At 36.3% G+C, this 21,743-nt stretch overlaps 1 protein-coding gene across 10 annotated transcripts in view; it reads right to left on the bottom strand.

The window, feature by feature from the left end:
- The window catches only part of LOC106055105 (RYamide receptor-like), a 217,814-nt gene that overhangs the window by 36,438 nt on the left and 159,633 nt on the right, over nt 1–21,743 (bottom strand). Inside the window, exon 2 of one of the 10 annotated variants that reach the window (XM_056020759.1) lies at nt 12,997–13,082. The exons of the other annotated variants lie outside the window; for them this stretch is intronic. The gene's annotated coding sequence lies outside the window, so the exon portion shown is untranslated. The remainder of the gene's footprint in view (nt 1–12,996; nt 13,083–21,743) is intronic. 10 annotated transcript variants of the gene reach the window in all.

Here is a 21,743-nt window from a genome sequence, read left to right as displayed (position 1 = left end):
TGAAAGCAAAAATGAAATATCTTGACACGTCGAAATTCAGATCTTTATTTTTATACCTACTGGGGGGGGGGGGGCAGTAGCCCCGTCTACCTTCCCTTAAATCCGGCCTCTAAAGAAAGCTCTTGTCACACTTGTCAACATAAAAAAAACTAAATTTGAATCGGCATTGTCCTGAGAATCTGGAGATTCCCAAAGTGCGCAGTTCTGACGTATCAAAGTTAATCAAAGTAGACCTTCTCTGAGCAGTGAGGCACTAGAAAGGCTTAAAAACTTATCGTAACCCCAGCACGCTATTTCACAAGTGATCACACGATATGTCCCTATAGATCTCACAATCTTTAGCTCATTTCGCTTCTGTACAGGGGCGTAGCTAGGAATTTGCCATCATTTGGGGGTCCGAGGGCTTGACCTCTTTGGGGGTCCCTGCATTTTGCGTAAAACTTAATTTTTAATGTAAAAAAACAACACTTATTTGGGGGCACCCCTCTAATGGGGGCAGGGGGTGATTTTCAAACTCTTCCCCTCCTCCCCCACCCTAGCTACGCCACTGCTTCTGTATCTATCTTTGACTTTCAAAATGTTATTGCAAACGTGTATATATCTACGAATGCATTTTTACAAAGCTTATAAAAACTCACTCTGTCTGTCTGTCTGTCTGTCTGTTACAAAGCGTGTACACGTTATTTATCCCACACCCAATGTCTGATCAAGCTGAAATTTTGCACCATAAATTCTTTTTCAGAAAAAACAAGTATCAATTTTAAAAAATTGACCAATTAGTTAATTAACTATTGGTAAGTATATATTTTCTTTGGCTTCAGACAAAGGAATGAAATCGTGCTTGACTGATATAGTGGTACGGTATAAGTTGAAATAGCTCCCATAATACGTTCTAGGTCGCGGCATCAAAGCTATTCGCTGGCACAGTGGTTAGTGTGTTGTCTTGAGGAGGCTTGGGTTGGAATTCAATTTTTTCAACTTTTTGTTTTCAGATGCATTAAAAAGCAATCCGGGTAACATTCACAAGATACCCTCTTCACAACTGGTCCAGACAAGTGATAGGATCATAGCGTATCGAGAAAGCTAAATGCATGTATTTGCGCTATGCAAAAACAATTGGTAAAAAAATTTTTATCGCAAAGATTATTGTTAGTCTAGATCTATTTAACTTTTAATTACATGACTGATCCAAACGAATTGAATATATACTGAATATACGTTTTTTTTTTAATGTATTTTTATATTTTCTTCTTCACCCTTTATTCACACTGAAATAGATACCGAGCAATTGTGAGTGGGTAAAAAGACGGAGATCTTGCTAAGATCAGTTCCAATTGAGCAACAAATATAAACAAAATTGTCAAAGAAATCAAAATTCATCTAAAAAGTAGACTTTGATTGCAATAAGGAAACTATATAGAATAATTTGTTACACATTATTGTCTTTACGTAAGACATTCATGGACTATATCCATACTGATCTGTCCAAAACAAACTATTAAAACATAATAGTAAACCTTGACTTTGTCCTTGTCCTCGCTTTGAACTTCCTCAAAATAAACTCTGAAAAATAAGCTCGCATTGTGTTGAATAGGAAGTAATAAAAAAAGATAATTGTTGTGTGTTTTTATTTTTTGTTTTTTTGTATTAAAATTAGAAAAAAATCTTTTTCTGAATCTATTTCACTGAATAAAAGTATAATGAATTAGTACGATTGATTTAAATGTTTAGTTTTCACTCATAAATAGTAAGCTGTCAGTAGTCGTCATTGAGAACTATGAAGACTAGGCTTAGAGAAAACAACTCTGTATCTTACCGAGGTGCTCTGGGCTCTGTAGCCAGTCTAGGCGATGTGAACTCCAATATAAAACCTACGTCTATTACAGAGGTCTGAGAGCACTGTTCTCTTATGGACATTTGGTCTACAGAATGGTATTGGACTGCGCACTCCAATGATCACATTAATAATATTCAGCACAGGATAGATCATCATCATCATCACTCCTTTGAGTTCCTCATGGTACAGGATAGATCATCATCAACATCACTCCTTTGAGTTCCTCATGGTACAGGATAGATCATCATCAACATCACTCCTTTGAGTTCCTCATGGTACAGGATAGATCATCATCAACATCACTCCTTTGAGTTCCTCATGGTACAGGATAGATCATCATCAACATCAATCCTTTGAGTTCCTCATGGTACAGGATAGATCATCATCATCATCACTCCTTTGAGTTCCTCATGGTACAGGATAGATCATCATCAACATCACTCCTTTGAGTTCCTCATGGTACAGGATAGATCATCATCATCATCACTCCTTTGAGTTCCTCATGGTACAGGATAGATCATCATCATCATCACTCCTTTGAGTTCCTCATGGAACAGGATAGATCATCATCATCATCACTCCTTTGAGTTCCTCATGGAACAGGATAGATCATCATCATCATCACTCCTTTGAGTTCCTCATGGAACAGGATAGATGCATGTATTTATTTTATAGTTACGTGAAATACTAAACTTTTCCCTATCTTCAGACACGAAGACGAGTTACAATGTTTTTAGAAGCTTAACACATGTTTATATGTTTACACCTGTACGGTCATATACGGAGGTGGCATTGTACATTGCATTGTGAATAATACTATACAATTTACCTTGACTATATTCTCTAATTTACGATTGTTTGACCTGCCCACAGTCATTGAAAACATTAATGCACCAGTATTTTGTTTTCATCTAAAATAGATATAATTGCATCGAGTGATATGACTTATTTATATACTGCCTTCCATTCGCTAATTGCAAAGTTCAGCAACAGTTAAAAAACTTTAAAAAAGCCGACACTTTTAGTTCTATAGAGTGTCAATATATAAATGGAACAGAGACGATTTAATAATATATTTATATTTAAAAAAACAACAACATAATAGTTATAGTTATATCCCAATCTGCAAACAAAATGTTATTTTAAAACCAATTTTTTAAGGTATAAAGCACTTTTTATGTTGGTAAGCATTATTTAAATCTACATATGGTTACTCATTTAAATTCCAAATTGTTATAATAATATCTTGCCAAAAGTCGGATAAGATAGTAATACAAATAGAGTAGTTTTAAAATAGCTTAGAGTGACTGCCCCTGCAATCTATAATTTTGATTTAGTTAGAATATACATTAGAGTAACAAAATTGGAGTGTTACATAATAATTATCAGAGTTGTTTCCCCTCAATGAGGAAGCGATACAGTTAATAGAATAATTCAAATCCAGTTTCTTGCTTCTGTTTCAATTTCAAGAGACCATCGCCTGACTCCTACAATGACACTGCTTAGATTCTAGTCTAGACACGACACTTATAGTTACAAGAACTGACCTTTGGTCGTCCTTTGAGAGCCCTACAGAGGGACTCGACTAACTTTACTGTTCATTTTTCTGGGAATTGGGTAAACGGAAAGGTCACATTGGTCAGAAATATTGGAAGAAACTTTTCTGTGTCGATGTCGATGTATTCAATTCATCACGATTTCTCTATTTCAGAAATTGACCTAGTTTAAAACGATGGCTGCCTGGTCGCGCGTACTGTCATCTCAATAGTCCCAGGTTCTGTCGCCTTCCCCTGACATCTTGTGGGAGGTTAGGTCTAGGATATAACAATCTTTAACCCTGAAGGCCCGACCGAAACATGATTATGGACGTGACATCGCAGACCCAGTTTCGAGCTGCATTTTTCCTAACTAACGCAGACAAAACCGTTGTCCTCCGAGGGTCTGATGTAGTACTCAGGGCCGCCTTAGGCCAGTGCAGCTTTCATAGGCCCCGCGCTAATTCTAGATGTAAACTATTAAATTGAACCATTATAACTTATAATGGGGTTCCAACGGCCTTCTGATTTTCCAGTGGTTATTGGAAATCTCGGAAATTATTGAAATCTTCTGGAAATTAACAAAAATCCCCTGGTAGAAATTTTAGCTTATCTGTTCACTAATGATAGATACATTGCTTTCCCAAATAATTTGTTACAGTCAGAATATTTTTAATTCGTAACTGTGGCATCTGGTATTATATTATTGTTATTATAGTATTATATAATTCGTCCATCGTGGTTCGATGATGACCACTTTGTCATCCAAGGGTTGCCCACTGGGCAGGTTATTCCAGCTGGCCTTGCTTTTCTTCTCTGGCATTTTTCTTCTGCCAGCTTTGTTCTCTTTTCCTCAGCAACATGTGCGCAAGCTTTCAAAGCGCGACGCCATGATGCTCTGTCATGTGCCTCTGTCTCCCAGGTGGCTGGGTCTATGCTAAACGCCCTCAGAGAAGCTTTGAGGGTGTCCCTGAAGCGCTTTCTTTGACCACCTTGCGAGCGCTTTCCTTCGCTTAGTTGGCCATACAAGAGTCGTTTAGGGATGCGGCGGTCTTCCATTCTGCACACATTTCCTGCCCATCGCAGCTGGGACTGCATCAGGATTGTGTGGATACTTTGCAGACCCGCTTTTTGAAGGACTTCAGTATCTGGTATTTTGTCTGGCCATTTGACATTTAGTATTTTTCTTAGACATGTCATGTGGAAGTGGTTCAGTTTCTTTGCATGTTTTCTGTACACTGTCCACGTTTCTGAGGCATAGAGCAATGTAGGAAGAATGACAGGTGCCAAGATATGTGAATTTGTCCACTGCGTTTATTTATCTTGATGCTTAATGGTCAGGCCAAAGTCTGAGCATGCTCTTGGGAAGTCACTGACGATGCTCTGCAGATCATTTTCAGTGCAGGCATTTAGGACACAGTCGTCAGCAAATAGCAAGTCCCTTATTACTGCTGATTTTATTTTTTGATTTTGCTTTGAAGCGCTTCAGGTTGAATAGGCCACCATCAAATGAGTATGATATATTTATCCCTGTGTTTTCTCTATTTGTAAATGTATCTGTCAGCATAGCAAAGAACATGATACTGAACAGTGAAGGTGCTAAGACACAGCCTTCTTTTACCCCGTTTGATACTTCGAAGGGCTCTGATGGTTCTCCACTTTCCTGGACACGAGCCTTCATGCCATCATGAAATAGTCTCACCATGGTTATGAATTTTTGTGGACAACCATATTTTGGCATAATCTTCCAGAGTCCTTCTCTGATAACAGTGTCGAATGCCTTTGTTAGTTCGACATATATTGAGAAGAGGTCAGCCTTTTGTTCTTGGCATTTTTCCAGGAGCTGCCTTGCTGCAAAGATCATGTCAATGGTTCCACGTTCTTTTCTGAAGCCGCACTGGCTTTCTGGTAAAAGACAATGTTCTATGTGTTGCATGAGCCCATTTAGTAAGATGCGTGCAAGGATTTTCCCAGCAATAGAGAGAAGAGATATTCCTCTGTGGTTGTCGCAGATTTGGCGGTTTCCTTTTTGCTTGTATAGATGGACAATTGTGGCATCTGGTAAAAGAAGGTTGTCGCGCTGAAAACTAATCAAGAAATACTCAGGTCAACAGTTCACGAAGATAGATTGAACAATTTGGCAATTCTTGCTATTGGGCATAATCTATGTAGGACAATTGGTAGCAGAATTTCGATGATATACTGTCTGACTTCGCAACACGCAAGGCTCATAAAGTTAATTGGATCGTGATTTTGTACTTAGTAAAGAATAAATAAAATGTAAAGATGAATTTATTTTCTAATACAAAATTTTAATTTTCACTTGTCCTTATTCCTACCCAGACTGGGCCCCACGCAATCCGTTTCGCATAGGGCACCGCAATTTTTAAAGCCGGCCCTATTGTAATATATCTGTGTCTAGATACGTGATTGATAGTTAATTTGGTTTTACGCTTTCAATCTCTAGATTCACCAAATTTGCATAATAAACAATTTGTAGACCTCAAAACACTTTCAAATCTCTCTCTTCCTCTATTAAGATGAAACGATTCAGTGCCTCTATTTAACATCTGTCCTTCTAGCTTAAAGTGCGATCTAAAGTTATTTTAAAACTTGTGTCTGCAATTCTGAAGGCTATTGTCCCAGTATTCTATTCAAAACTAGACATTGAACATTCACTTCTAAACATGACTGTAACCTGACAAAGCTCACCTCTCCCTTTCCCTCTCCAGACTGAGTTTTTCTTCAAAGCCTTTAGAAGAAAACCTCTTGTAATGCGTCTTCAATAGCTGTCGAACCAACGATCTCGTCTAAATATAGCTCCCTGCATTAGTGCTTGAGAAACACGATCTCAAACCCAAACACACACACATTCGCACCCACACATTCCCGAGCGCAATAACACAGAGAGAAATTGACAGAAAATGGACTTTGTGTTGCAAGGTGTCTAGATAATTAATGAGAGGGGGAAACAAGCTTTTTCGGTAATTAGACAAGAGGAATAACTCAAACGAGGATGTAATGGAAAAAAAATCTTTGAGAAATGTATTTCGGACAGTGTTCCACGCGACAGCGTAAAGGAAAGTTTTTGTTTTCTAAGCCTCAGAGAAATAGAATCTTTCCAACGAGCAGGAAAGGCTTCCTTTTCTAAGCCTAAACTAAATAAAGAAGAAATTTTCAAACACTTTTTTCTTCTTGTTTACTACAACAAAATCCTACTGTAAGCCAGTTAAACTCTAGGTCTAAATGAAACTAGGAGATTTTAAAGTAAGAGCTTCTCGATTTGCGGTTCGCATCCTAAAAAGAAGGGGGAATTACGTGCTGGCATGGCGGCGAGACATGATCAATAAAAGCGATGTTACTAACAATAAAATCAATGCTCAAAACAGAACAGTTTTATAGTTTTCTTCCCACGCGACTGTAGTCGTCTTTTTTATGTAATAACTTAAGAATTTCTACTTAGCGGGCTGTCATCTTTCTGATGACGTCCTTTTCGTGATCAAAACCGACAAGTTTTCGAGGATCAATTCCGGTATATGTGTTACTCGTGCTTCGTTCACGGCCACAAAGTGAAACATCTTCTCCTAATGAAAAACAAATCCTAATTCTAGATGGCTCCCTAAGTCGAGCTAGCTCTGTCAAACTTTTGACTTCTAAAAGAGTATATTTTGAGTTTTTAATGTCCCCATGCTTAACTCTATAACACATTTAGTCTTTTACTCAATTTTGACAGATGACTTCCATGTCTCACATGTATATGTAGCAGTTGGAATGAGCTAGCCAGGAAAACCAGTGACTTGGCAGAATTTAAGTCATTGGTTAATATGCATGACTGAATGCATGACGCGTAGGACGTAATCATCTTCTTTTTTGAAGTAACGTCTGTATTATATAAGATAAGATAAGAGTCCAATGGCTTAGCTAGTCCAAATAGGCTGCAGCCTTTGGAAATTGCTCCCTGCCTTTCCTATTCGGCACGCTACATCATGGTAGGCATCTCCATCATTTGTTATGATGCTGCCAAGGTACGTGAACTTGTCCAGCTCTTCAAGCTTTGACGGGGGCACCCTTTGCCTTATATGTTGTGGCTCTAAAAAAATGGCTGAGACGGATTTTGGGAGTCACTTACACAGATCGGGTCTCAAACAAGGAAATCCTTTGCCGAACTGGGAGTCGAACACTTAGTGAAGATGTGACAGATCGTCGCATGAGGTTTGCGGGGCATGTTCTACAACAAAATGAACTACGCACACCAAGAGTTGCGATTACATGGAAGCCAATACGAGGAAAGCGCAAACAGGGACCTCCTCGTATTACTTGGCGACATACCTTCATGGAGGACCTCAGAACTGTGGACACCAGGTGGGAGGAGGCTTCAGACATTGCCAATGACAGATCATTATGGAATCAACTTGCCGCCCAATGCGCCGAACGGCATGGGAGGACCTAAGTCTAATTAAGTAAGTAACTCTTTGACGCTCCTTGCTTATGACTGAAATGCCCAATGCCTAGTTTTGTAACGCTCAGTGCCTGGGTCTATCAAATAGACAAGTTTTTGAAGGCGTCATACCTTAATCTATAACACGCCAAGAAAAGGTTTTCGTAAAAGAGAGTTTGTTATTTGAAATTAATTTTAGAAAAAGAAAAACATCTTGAAGAAACAAAAACAAAGCTTATCTAAGGGAAGAATCACAAAATAGCTGCTCCAAAATACATTTTTTTTTAAATTAACTATTACTCATCGATTAAATAATTGGTTAATTGTTTTATTGATTCATGTATTTTCATCGACCATAAATAATTATGCAAAATTTCAATTTGATCCGAGAAGAAGAAACGTGTACTAAATGTAATATGGGAAATAACTCCATATATACAACCGAATCTCTAAAAAAAAAGTAGCATTTAAATCACTTTTTTGATACCAAATAAAATAATTAATTACCAATAATTAATTAACTAATTAGTTTTTTTTGTGATTCATTCATGTTTTGTTAGGTACAACAAATAATTGTGATTCGAGAATGGGTGTAAAAGAAATAACGTGTAAAAATTTTTACCAGACAGACAGACAGACAGACAGAGTGAGTTAATAGAAGCTTTGGAAAAGGGTAAAAAAAGGTAGATAATACATTTATAACGAAGTACTTCAAGAAACTAACTTCTTTAGTCTATTCAATCACAGACTGCTAATTGTAGCTTAATGTTATTGATTTGTTAAGTTCGTAATATGACTGCGCACTTGACTGGAGTCATTTGATTCCTAATGACAACTTTCACACAACGCCCACCTCCTCCCCCCCCCCCTCCACTCACTGATTGGTTAGATTGGTATGTCTTGGAGGGATATTAGCTCGAGCGGATCGTCTTTTCCGTTATAACCTTTCGAGATTCTAGAATCTAGGAGTTAAAAAGTTTCTAACAAATTTACAAGGAACAAAAAATAGATATCTAGATCAAATTATTCTCCCTTCCCACTTACATTAAGCTAATGCAAAAAAATTTTAAGTTTTTTTTTTTCAAATATTTAAAGTGTGCTACAGTCTGAGGTTCATATACGTCATGTACAATATTCGGTATTGACGCAACTCTCTGAAAATCATTTGTGGTATACAATAGCGTGTATTTATAGTATCCAATCTAAAACTAGATCGAAGTCCAAATCTAAAGAGAAATAGGAGTGTAGTCTAGATTCGTTTTTAAACTTTTTATATATGTTCTAGGTGAAGGGAAAACCAAAGGGCTGAGACAAGTTCAACAAAGTCCAATGAAAGGGAAAACAAAAGGGCTGAGACAAGTTAAAACAAAGTCCGATGAAAGGGAACTTAAACGTTCCTAATAATTAGTTGTACACAGCTGTCTGTCTGTATATTAAAAAGTTTGAACATATTGGTCTCCCCTTTCCCATTCTCGGATCAAATTAAAACTTTGCACAATTATTCATTGAACCTGACATGACATCAATCAATCAAACAAATTAAACAATTAGTTTTTCTATTGCTTATTATTTTTCATCGTTGTCATTTTTTTATGAGGAATTTTATTGTCATGTTGAAAGGTGATCTTTGATTGTGATCTGTAAATGTGAATGTTATGATTTATGTGGAAATGGCTCGTCAAATGTCTAGACATCATTTTATTTCTCTAGAACTAAGACAGACACGATTTATGGAAAGTGAACAACAGCCAGAGAGTGTTTCTGGAAAGTGAACAACAGCCAAAGAGTGTTTCTGGAAAGTGAACAACAGCCAGAGAGTGTTGGAAAGAGAACAACAGCCAGAGAGTGTTTCTGGAAAGAGAACAACAGCCAGAGAGTGTTTCTGGAAAGTGAACAACAGCCAGAGAGTGTTTCTGGAAAGTGAACAACAGCCAGAGAGTGTTGGAAAGAGAACAACAGCCAGAGAGTGTTTCTGGAAAGTGAACAACAGCCAGAGAGTGTTTCTGGAAAGTGAACAACAGCCGGAGAGTGTTTCTGGAAAGAGAACAACAGCCGGAGAGTGTTTCTGGAAAGAGAACAACAGCCGGAGAGTGTTTCTGGAAAGAGAACAACAGCCGGAGAGTGTTTCTGGAAAGAGAACAACAGCCGGAGAGTGTTTCTGGAAAGAGAACAACAGCCAGAGAGTGTTTCTGGAAAGAGAACAACAGCCAGAGAGTGTTTCTGGAAAGAGAACAACAGCCAGAGAGTGTTTCTGGAAAGAGAACAACAGCCAGAGAGTGTTTCTGGAAAGAGAACAACAGCCAGAGAGTGTTTCTGGAAAGAGAACAACAGCCAGAGAGTGTTTCTGGAAAGAGAACAACAGCCAGAGAGTGTTTCTGGACGAATCTGGGAGTTTGACTATTTCTAGAAGGATAAGACAAGCTGAGAAAGTTCCAAGAACGATAACTTCCTTACTGAATTCGTGGAAATCGTTTCGTTTTGAGACTGCATAATTAAGGACGAAATTCAAGAATTCACAAACTCTTCTGGAAATATGTCTTTAAGTGCTTTCTCAAAAATAGTCTAAAACTGTACGTATTTGCAAATAATCACTACTATGTAATTTACAATAGTTATATAAAGGATTTAGTTTTAGAAAACACTAAAAGCATAAAGATGACTCTCAGATCTTTTAGGTAAAGAGCTGGGTGGGCTTTGAGGTGTCCTCTAGAATCCCGAAATTAAAAATCCCAGTCTTCATCAGGGCCCAGGCCAGAACCCAACGTTTTGGAAGCCAAGCGCCTAACTGATCAGCCACTGGTTCTCCCATTCATACATGTGGTTACTGATAAATAGTTTTGTAAAGATATAGTGGGGGGGGAGGTGGAGGTCTTTAATAAGGATAGTATACAGAGTCTACATGTAACCTAAGACAATCCCCTCTATAAAATTTCAGAAGAGACATGTCAATGATGGCATATATCTTCAATATTTTAACTCTGCAATTGACAGTATAAAAATTTATGTTCTCACGAGCTACAGCGAGGCAGGAAGGGTGGGGTTTTGATCACGTTTAGACATCCGTACACCTTTAAATGTTTAATTTATTTCTGGTTACTTGATAAAGCCACAGGTTCATGTTCTTTAATAAATTAAAGTATGAAAACCCGAGTCGTGTGTATTTTCATAATGAGAATCTCATAAATAAACGAGAGTTGACGAGATGATCGTGATGGAGATTCTACGCAGTGCACCAAGGTGTAGAGAAAGTCGTTAGGGTTAGGCTCTAGCAGCTTTGTTGACTCCAACATCACCACTCTTAGACTAGTTTTTAATTATCAAATGGAATTGTTTCGATCACATGACATTTTAAGTTCAATGGGGGATTCTAATTTCAAAGAAAGCATATACTATTTGACTACTTAAAAATAGAATAAATATAATCCACTGATAGATGATGAATAGTGCAAATATCTCCTTAACTATGCAAAATAGATCCAATAAACAAACTCTCAGTTTCAGTATAAAAGAGTATCTAGAAAGGCGTTACTGACTTCTTCCAATGTTTTTATAAAGCTTATATCCAACTCACTCTGGCTGTCTGTCTGTCTGTCTGGTCAAAAGTTTGTGGACGTTATTCGTCCTACACTCTCAATCTCGGGTCAAGCTGATATCTTGCATAATTATTTTTTTTACCTGGTTAAAAAGCAATCAATAAAAAATTAACTAATTAATTAATAAAATTTCGGTAATTAATTATTTTGTTGAGAATCTCGAATAAGGGAAAGAAACGGTACTTGACTGATAAGGTGCTATAAATTGAATCATTCTCCTTTATAGATAAAAAAAGTTTGAAACTAACAACAGATAACTATGACATCTATTTCCATAAGCACTTCCCTTGCACAATGTTCGTATTAGCTCAGTGAGGAGCTGAGGAGCTGAGGAAGCTTTCGTCCTCGAGTTCAGGTTCAGGTCGTTCACGTTTTGTTTTTTTATAAATACATTTAAAAAACGATCATCCAGATGCCCCCTTCCCCCCCCCCCCCCCACCAACCCTTTCCAACTGGTCCAGATCATAGAGTATTGAGAAAGCTAAAAGCATGAAATTGCGTTTAACATAAAAAATTGGTGAAAATATTTTGTATCGCTCAGATCTATTATTGTTAGTCTAGATCTATTACAAACTTTAAGTACAAGACTGATTCAGACTAATTGATACGACTACGTTTAATATATGTTTCTTTTAAAAAGTATTCTTTGATGTTTTTCTTATGATCTTTTTTTTTTATCAAAGAGTGATACTCACTTAGTAATATTAAATACTTTCGTTTTAGATGAGACCAGAGATTTTCACAATTGGACGGAATGGAAGCCAGTAAGAAAAATAAAAGTTGCATTTTAATTCTCAATCCATGTTAGAATAGTAACCAAATACAACAACAATTATATAACAATATAATATACACCAGTATAACAATAACAATAATAATGCTTAAAAATTGTACTATTTTAAGAAGCAGTCGTCCTGTCATATTCTAATTAGGAACTTGCTCACGTCTTCAGCTTTAGTGAGAGGAGTCTGAATTAAGTCTGAATTAAGTCTGAATTAAGTTTGAATTAAGTCTGAATTAAGTCTGAATCAAAATGCGCACTTCTTACTTCAAATAAAAGGCATTGTAGACCAGGAGAAAGAATTTTCGAAGGTCAGAATGCATGAAAATGTTTGGTACCGAGGCTCCGCCCCAAACACAGCCAGGGGAGTTATCAGCGCTCTCCTATACCCCCTTGTTCTCTCAAATACTATCAACAGAATATCTCAAGAATTAAAACTTTTCTAGTGTACAAAACGCAATTTAGAAATTACGAAACACTATTTCTGCCAAAAGAAAAAATAAAGACTAAACCATACCGACTAGCTTTAATTAACATTGGTTAATATAATCTGGATAGGAAATATATTTGCAAAATAAAACCAAGAAAATCTGTTAAATTTATGCATTTAAGTTTCTTTTCTTTTTCATTCCATTCTGTAAGCCCTTTTAAATTGGGAGAATAAAGCGCTTGGGCCTACTTAAACACCTAGCTGCCTAAGAGGGGGAGGGGCCAACGAATTTTATTTGTCTTTTAAGCTTTTGCGCCACCGATAAAAGTTTGAGAAACACTGAATTAAACCAATGCCAATTCTTATAATAAAAAGAAAGTACCCGAGATTCAGCGCATCTGATAGATGAGAGCTTTCTTTCTTTTGATCGTTGTGGATGAATGTTTTGGACAGCCTCACTCTCAAGATCTGTTTCATGATATTAACATGGACATTCATTAATAAAGGAAAAATTAATTTTCATTAATTATGACCAAAGAGGTGCAGTGCTGTAAACTAGAGACGTGTGGTCAGAAACATTCAATGCAGATGTAATTTTACGGATGAAAGAACTATATTTAGGATGAGATGGGTTTGGTTTGTAAATATTGATTTCTATTTTTATAAGAATCAACATCAAGATCTAGTTTACGTCCTTGCAACATCAAGTTCTAGTTCCTTTATTTATTTTGACACCTTTGAACATTATAATTCTCATATAACTTTATTACTTTCATGCAATGAAATACATTTCTTGCATCATATTTTTTTTAATTGCACTATTTTTGTCTTTCGCCACTTTAGTTTTCTTCAGCATACTTTTTCTTGCACCATTAATTTTTCATTGCCTTTTATTTTTGTTGCACCATTAATTTGTTCTCGTACCATTAATTTTTTTTTTTTACCATACTTCTTCTCCTGCAATATTTTACTTTTCTGGAAACATAGTATCGTCATCATTTTATCAGAGCGAGAATGTGTTCAGAGGGTTTGTAAGTCCCAGACAATAGTAAGCTCTCATAAGATCACGTTTTGTTGGTTAATGGCAGTGTCTATCAAAAGTCAAACAAAAGTTTATTTGCTGAGCTGGAAAACTTTCTTTAGACACGTTTAAGTAGTTTAAAATAGAAATGATTCCGTAGACACTTAACACAAGGATTTATTTCAGTTTTTTCTATCGCATTGTCGTACACGAATCTCTTTTGCTCCTATAATGTACGTCTTTTTTTCAAACATCATTTATCGATGCTGTTGTTGTGTTTTTTTTGGTCACTATCTTTTGAATTGAAAACTGTTCAATGACTATACAAGATGAACCAATAGTGGGTCTTGGTGAACAAATCGTGTCTGGAGTGTAGCATGTTAGTCCCGACGACATTCTACATGGAAGTCACACACACGAAAGCGTCTGTTGTTTAAGAATTTTGAATATAAGGAAACAGATTTAGAGGCGAATAAGCAATTACCATAAGGCGTTGCTGGAAGGGTGTGGGGTTCCAAACCTCACAAAGTCAAATCCACTTGGAAATAGTGAAAAAGTAAAATAAATTCATATTGAGGATTCAGTTCGGTCTTGAGATTTTAGTTTATCACTATATGTTATAGTATAACGAAGGAGCGGAAGGGAGGTAAGCCCAGTTATTAAATGATAATGAAGAAGTGACTCATGGTGGCCCTAAACAAAAATTGTTGTAGTTGGTCGTTGAAAGCAACACTTGTAAATGATGTGGTGGAGAAACTGAAAACAAAACTGAACTAATGACGTTGTTGGTCAAACTGAACTAATGACGTTGTTGGTAAAACTGAACTAATGACGTTGTTGGTCAAACTGAACTAATGACGTGGTTGGTCAAACTGATAACGTTGTTGGTAAAACTTATGTCAAACTAAATGTTAAAATACACACATTTATTTTCTGTTTCATAATCTCTGTCTCTACAAATATGGAAAAAAAGTATAGGGCTCCACAGCCACATGAAAAAGTGTTTGAGATGAACCATAGTCGCTCTACCACTGAAAGAGGCCAACAATCTCTTTTTATAAATAAATCTTTAACAAAAAAAAAACTTCTTCAACGAAGTTAGGTAGAAAGAGTAAATGACTGGCTTAATTTTTACATCGAAGGTCATTTCAGCATCATAGTTTGTCGCCCCCATAGACGCCGTCCTAGCCACGCCTCCTTGTAGACTATTTGGTCAACTAAGCAAGATTAGAATACATATACATGAGTATTGGATTCATGGACATGAAAAGATGGTAAGAGTTAAGACTAAAAGTTTAACTATTGACTGTTTCAATTACTCTTTATGGATAGTGTTAGTTGTTCTAATGTATAATTTAATTTTAGACTTCACATTTTCAAAGATCTTGGTACTACCGGAGGAATTCCAGCTACCCGTCGCCTCAGCGTGGCCCTCTTGTGGAAACGTCTAGTAGGTGGAGACTAGATAGGCTAAGTACGAGTAGCGAACCAGGCCCGGCCGGGCTTCCCTGGGTGAGCTTTTTTTTTTTTTTTTTCTCACTCGGGGTTGGGATGGAAAGAACGCCCGGAACCCAGTCCAAAAAGTCCGCCACGTCGTTCCACATGGGGCCGTCATTAGTATCCCGTTAGCTGGAGTGGCGGTCCCTGCACGGAATAGTGGCGGTTACAGTATAGGAATATGAGACAAGCTCCCCGCAGTCAGCACTGTTCTTAGCCACTTAAAGCGAGTGGGACCCAGGAACGGGGACGGTGCGCTGTGTACACGGCACGGCCCGGTCCGGCTCAGTCAACCGATATGGCCGTCTACCGTTGGGAGCCCTCAGACAGGACAGGGGTGAAGAGCCTCATGTCCAGGCCTGGTGGTTGGGTAAAAGGCTTTCTAACCATCAACGGGATAATGGCGCCTACGGCGCCGACGCCCTACTGGACTTCACTGAAGGTACTACCAGGAGTGTTTTAAAAGGTCACAGTGACATCCATTGTTCTATACGGTTGAGGAGACCTCCATGAGAGACACAAAATATAGAAAGATTTAAATACATCGGAGCAATTATTTGTGGAAATCAATTGATATGTTTGAAAACAACTTATGACAAAAGATCTGTATTCTATAGTTGTGTATGTGTGTATCTAATTGTGGGTTGTAGGGTTACTTTACTGTTAAACATGACAGATTTGATTGAAGAGAAGATACTGGTCTTCTGGTGATACTTTAGTGAAATGTATTTACTTTGGTTATTATATAATAATAGTTTAGACTATGAATACACTCTGTAGTAGACTCATTTAGTGCGCAAATAGTATTAGGGAACATTACTAGTGACGCAACGTAGTTAAGAATAAAGAAAGGTAGAAGATAGTCACGGAAATAAAGACAATGACGCCAGGGACTTTGATCTAGAAGGGCATATTAACTATGTATCTACTCGCTAAACTAAAACCTTAAAACTCCACATAGCCAAGTCTCTCCTGTCCTAGAACACCATCTATAAATTGAAAAACATAAATTTTATTCTAAAATGTTACATTCAACCGCTACAATCAATCGCTACATCCAACAGAACATTTTAGTTATATATATATTTTAAAGTTAAAAACAAAAGAAAAAAAAAAAAAAAACAACCAGAAAAATCCTCCAAAATCTTAAAATCGTTTTTTATTTTATTTGTATTTTTTTTTTCTGATAGGATCAATCCTCTCTACAATCCTCCATCTTGTTAAATTGGGTTGTAATGACAACCTTGACCTTCGAGTATAGGAAGCGGAAACGGAAAGCCTGTTACGCAATTACACTTTCATTCATTGGGCCTGTGAGATAGCGAGCGGGGAGGGTACTGTTAGGTTGGAGAGGTCAGCTGATCATCAAGAATTAAATTACTTCTGTCTAGTGGTCATTCATGTCTTCAACGTTTCTGCGTCTTGTGGTCATTCTTGTCTTCAACTGTTCTGTATCATGTGGTCATTTATGTCTTCAACGGTTCTGTATCTTGTGGTCATTCATGTCCCCAAATGTTCTGTATGTTTTGGTTATTCATGATTAGAATGTCGGCTTGATGAGGCTTGAGGAGGCTTGATGAGGCTTGAGGAGGCTTGAGGAGGCTTGAGTCATGAATTCGAATTCAGGTAGTTTTTTCCTCCATTTTTTGTAAAGATGACAGTAAAATGTCCGCTCGATGTGCCATTCCCTCCCCTACTGCCCAATTGGTCCAGACAAAGTGATAGGATCATAGCGTGAAATGGCGTTCAATAAAAACAATGGGTTTAAAGATATTGTTGTTGTCAGGGGAGGGCAAACTTTTTCTACACTTGTTTATTCAAAAAAATACTTGTTCACAGATGTATATGGACCCAAATAATCTGAAAGTTTAGCATCAAAGTATCTTAATCTGTGGAAATACAATTCTGGCACTCACAAAATTCCCGCAGAAGAACTGACTGGAACTTTTCTTTCAGGTCATAATTTGCTTGGAGATATATCTTCTGGAGCTGGATGAGCTTCTGCACTAAATGGTGAACTGAGGGTATTGAAAGCTGTTCCAAGTTCTTGGCGTCTTAAAATTTGCTTTAAAATTCTAGTCAAGGAATCCAAATAATTCTTGTACTTTTCAACCATTTCACTAGAACTTGTTTCACCTATCAGCAAAGGAAAAAAGAAAAATCCTATTTGTACTTGCTTGCCTGGAGAAATGGGAAAATTTTGTTTGAAATGATTTAACATGAACATACATTTCATGTGCAAACAAACCATTAAAATACTGCCGGTGAAAAACATGAAGTCTGTCTTCCATTCTTCCTTAGAGATATTAGCAACAAATTCACAGCCAATGTCCTTTAAGGAACATAACAATTTCTTCCTTGAGATCCCATATTCTCCTCAATACCTTGTCCAAGCTAAGCCAGCGGATATTGCTGTGTTTCCAAGCATCGGATTGCTTTGTTAACTGCCAGTGGTTAAGACCTCTGGCTCTGTTAAGTTTGATCACTGAGATGTAAGTGTCAATAATATGTTAGATATTCAATGCAGCTTTGCGCAAACTTTCCCGTTTGAGTTTCTGGTTGGGATATTGTTCTTTAACTTATTAAAAAAAAACACAACATTTTTCTCAATCAATGCACGGGCTCCATCAGTTGTTACACTTTCCCTCTGTTTCCAAGACAACCCAACACTTTTCGACACAGTTCTTCATAGCATTCGATAAATACTGGCCTGAGTTTATGTCTTTGAATGAATGTTTCGAAATATTGCCAATATGAATAATCTTTGTTTACTTTAAACTTTTTAGAATGACATGTAGAGACAATGTTTCTTTAGTCTCTTCACTATAAGTGATAAGAGTCAGAATTTTCTTTAATTTCTATAGATATTTAAAATTATTTTTTAAAAATATATCTTGCATTTTTATATGTATAATCTGTGAGCACGCCTGATATTTGAGGGTGTCAGCGGGCCGCATAAAACAGTCTGGCATGTGGCCCACGGACCATAATTTGCCCACCCCTGGACTAGATAAATTACAAATTTAATTACATGACTCATACAAACTAATTGATATAAATAAATTTAAAGTATTTTAATTTTTCCCTTGTTACTTTTATACAGTTTATTTGTCGACCAAGCTGCTCTAGTTATTGTAGACATTTCTTAGAGTAACTGAAGCTGAAGTTACCGTATTGGATTATCTGGTTATCGGACCAAAAGTGACAGACGAGAATACACACACACACAGATTTACTTTATAAAAGTTGAGTTTAAATGAGTCAATAAATTATTAGAAATGGATAAACACTGATACAATATTTCAACTATAATATAAACACGGATACACTATTTCAACTATAATGTAAACACCGATACAATATTTCAACTATAATATGTAGAAACTTGAGATTATCTTAAGCAAATAATAACACTAAAAATTAGATACTTAATATTTTTTTAACGAAGAAATATTTCATATAAAATGTTTCACAAAAATCCTTTTTTTTTTGTTTTGGACTAAAAAAAAAAGAAGACATTTGAAACTGATAAAAATAAAATAATATAATTAAAAAAAAAACTGGAGAAGTTAGAACATTTATTATTTTTTTATTTTTATATTGCGCGTTCTGAAGCTATCCCAACATTCTCAGTATACTTAGACTTCCCAGTGCATTAGTGGGCATGCAGGTGGAAAGGGAATGAGGGAGTGGTTATTGGGAAAGGGGGGGGGGTGTGGGATAATGTCGTGCTGCCCTTAGGGATTCTAGAAACAAAACTCAGAGGAAGTGAAATCCCATAGTTAAAAAAAAAAAGTTTATGGCATCGAGAACTTTCAGTCTCTGAGAATGGATTCTTAAAGAACATTTTTTAAATTAATAAAATCCTTTTCCAGACTTCATTTCTTAACTAAATAATAATATGACAAATTTCACTGTATCATTCATTTTGTGTTGAAGATATATCTAAAACAAAAAAATAGACACTGATTAAAAATATGGCATATTTGTGTTCATTGATAGGTTCTGTGTCCGTACAAAGCACGATTACAGAATGATCATCATATTAAATGTGTCTGATGGTTGTACATTTTGAAACCTTGCTTTGTCAAACCTTTTTGAGTATGTCAGTCAGTCATTCAGTCATTCATTCATTCAGTCATCTATCTATCTATCTATCTATCTATCTATCTATCTATCTATCTATCTATCTATCTATCTATCTATCTATCTATCTATCTATCTATCTATCTATCTATCTATCTATCTATCTATCTATCTATCTATCTATCTATCTATCATTTTGTTCTCAACCCATCAGTATCTCTGTGTCAATATATCCATATATACAGGCCATATACATCGTTCGATTGAAAAGTCAATTTCTATTTTTCCATGTGACGTCATCTCCGCCTCCAAGTGTCCAAGTATTGTGCCGTTGTAATCATTTGTTTGTTACCCAGACCATAAGACATATTGGGCACTGTCTCATATCAAGATTGCCACGACATGTCCACCAAGAGGTACAGGCTAGCTCATCAATAAACCTTACTGACCAGTGGCCACTAGAGCGGACAAAAAAAAGTCCGCCAAGACTAGAAAAGAACTAATCTAAAACGAAAAAGGTGGCGGGAAGGAAAAAGTTCTTTGTACATGCGGTCGCCTTGGCCCATCGTGATTCAGATTTTTTTTTTCATTTTCCATCATTCCGAATAAATTAAGCTCGTCCCCCTATCAAGAACACAATTGTTTGTTTGTTCGTTTGTTTGTTTGTTGCACCAAGCGATGGAGTTAAATGTGTTCTACTTGATTGTTATTGAAATTGACAATGTCTGTATAATGAGTTTTTGTTGCTTACATTACCAGCTAAACGAAGTCCCCTGTGCAATGTCAGGACATGGTGGAGTAGATGTAGATCTTTTGTTTTTGGACTGCACACATCGAAAACTAAACTTTATATTCATACAGGGACGTAATCGTTTTCATTGTAAGTTGTTATTTTATAGTTTAATACTGCATTCCTCATTGATCTTCGGACTCGAAGACAAGCCTTATTATTATTATTATTTATAATTATTATCATGTTTTATGCACTTAACTTCAAAGTAAAAAAAAACACACACAAAAAACAAGAAAAAAACACGCACACAAATCTATATCTCTATACCCCTATTAACAACGTTATTTACACCATACAAGCCCCTTATAGCTTTGAAATTACACAGATGACAGGGACATAAATGTCCAGAAATATTTTGATGCTGAACAAGTAATGAATGTTTTGTCCACATTGCACATGTCTATAAAAATAATAGACGTCCTACATAGCAAGACATTGATTGGGAACTCGCTTATATAGCACAAACAACGACGTCTAAAGAAAAGTCTCCACAATCCTAATTACATTCGAACAACGTAGTTAGCCATTCCTGATGAGGGAATAAACAAAATTAGAGAGTTACTTTCAGACCCCTCACTCACGTGTACCTAACCACAGGAGCAGAAACACACACACACAATACCATGTCATGTATTAACGAAGCAAATGACAACGATTATAGTAGACATATAGTGGACATATAGTTGACATATAGTGGTCATATAGTTGACAAATAGTTGACATATAGTTGACATATAGTGGACATATAATTGACATATAATGGACATATAGTTGACATATAGTTGACATATAGTTGACATATAGTGGTCATATAGTTGACATATAGTTGACATATAGTGGACATATAGTGGTCATATAGTTGACAAATAGTTGACATATAGTTGACATATAGTTAACATATAGTGGACATATAGTTGACAAATAGTTGATATATAGTGGACATATAGTTGACATATAGTGGACATATAGTTGACATATAGTGGTCATATAGTTGACAAATAGTTGACATATAGTTGACATATAGTTGACATATAGTGGTCATATACTTGACAAATAGTTGACAAATAGTTGACATATAGTTGACAAATAGTTGACATATAGTTGACATATAGTGGTCATATAGTTGACATATAGTTGACATATAGTTGACATATAGTGGACATATAGTTGACATATAGTTGACAAATAGTTGACATATAGTTGACATATAGTTGACATGTAGTGGACATATAGTTGACAAATAGTTGACAAATAGTTGACATATAGTTGACATATAGTTGACATGACATACTTACAATAAAAAGACAGTCAAGAAACCAAATCAATAACGTCGTCCAACATAATGCAGGAAAAACTAAAGACTGAAGTATTTATTTTTTTAACGAAATAGAAATACCATACAAGAAAGAGAGATAGAGAGAGAGAAAGCGAAAGAGATTTTTTTAACGAAATAGAAATACCATACAAGAAAGAGAGATAGAGAGAGAGAAAGCGAAAGAGAGAAAAGGATAAAGAGATAGAGAGAAAGAAAGAAAGAAAAGGAAATAGAAAAACGAGGAAAATGGAACGAACTAAAATGCACAAGTTTGAAGACCAATTATACATCCTATTGTTTTTATTATTTAAACTTTGCAACGCTTGAGTAACCTCACGTAATTACTCAGTTACCCAATATTAACGAAACTCTCTAGAAACGAAAGCATGAAATGTATGTCAATGTAAAAAAGATAGG

The sequence above is a fragment of the Biomphalaria glabrata genome, chromosome 2 (genome assembly GCF_947242115.1).
Source record: "Biomphalaria glabrata chromosome 2, xgBioGlab47.1, whole genome shotgun sequence".
Classification (NCBI taxonomy): domain Eukaryota; kingdom Metazoa; phylum Mollusca; class Gastropoda; family Planorbidae; genus Biomphalaria; species Biomphalaria glabrata.
This window is presented reverse-complemented; position numbering and strand designations above follow the sequence as displayed.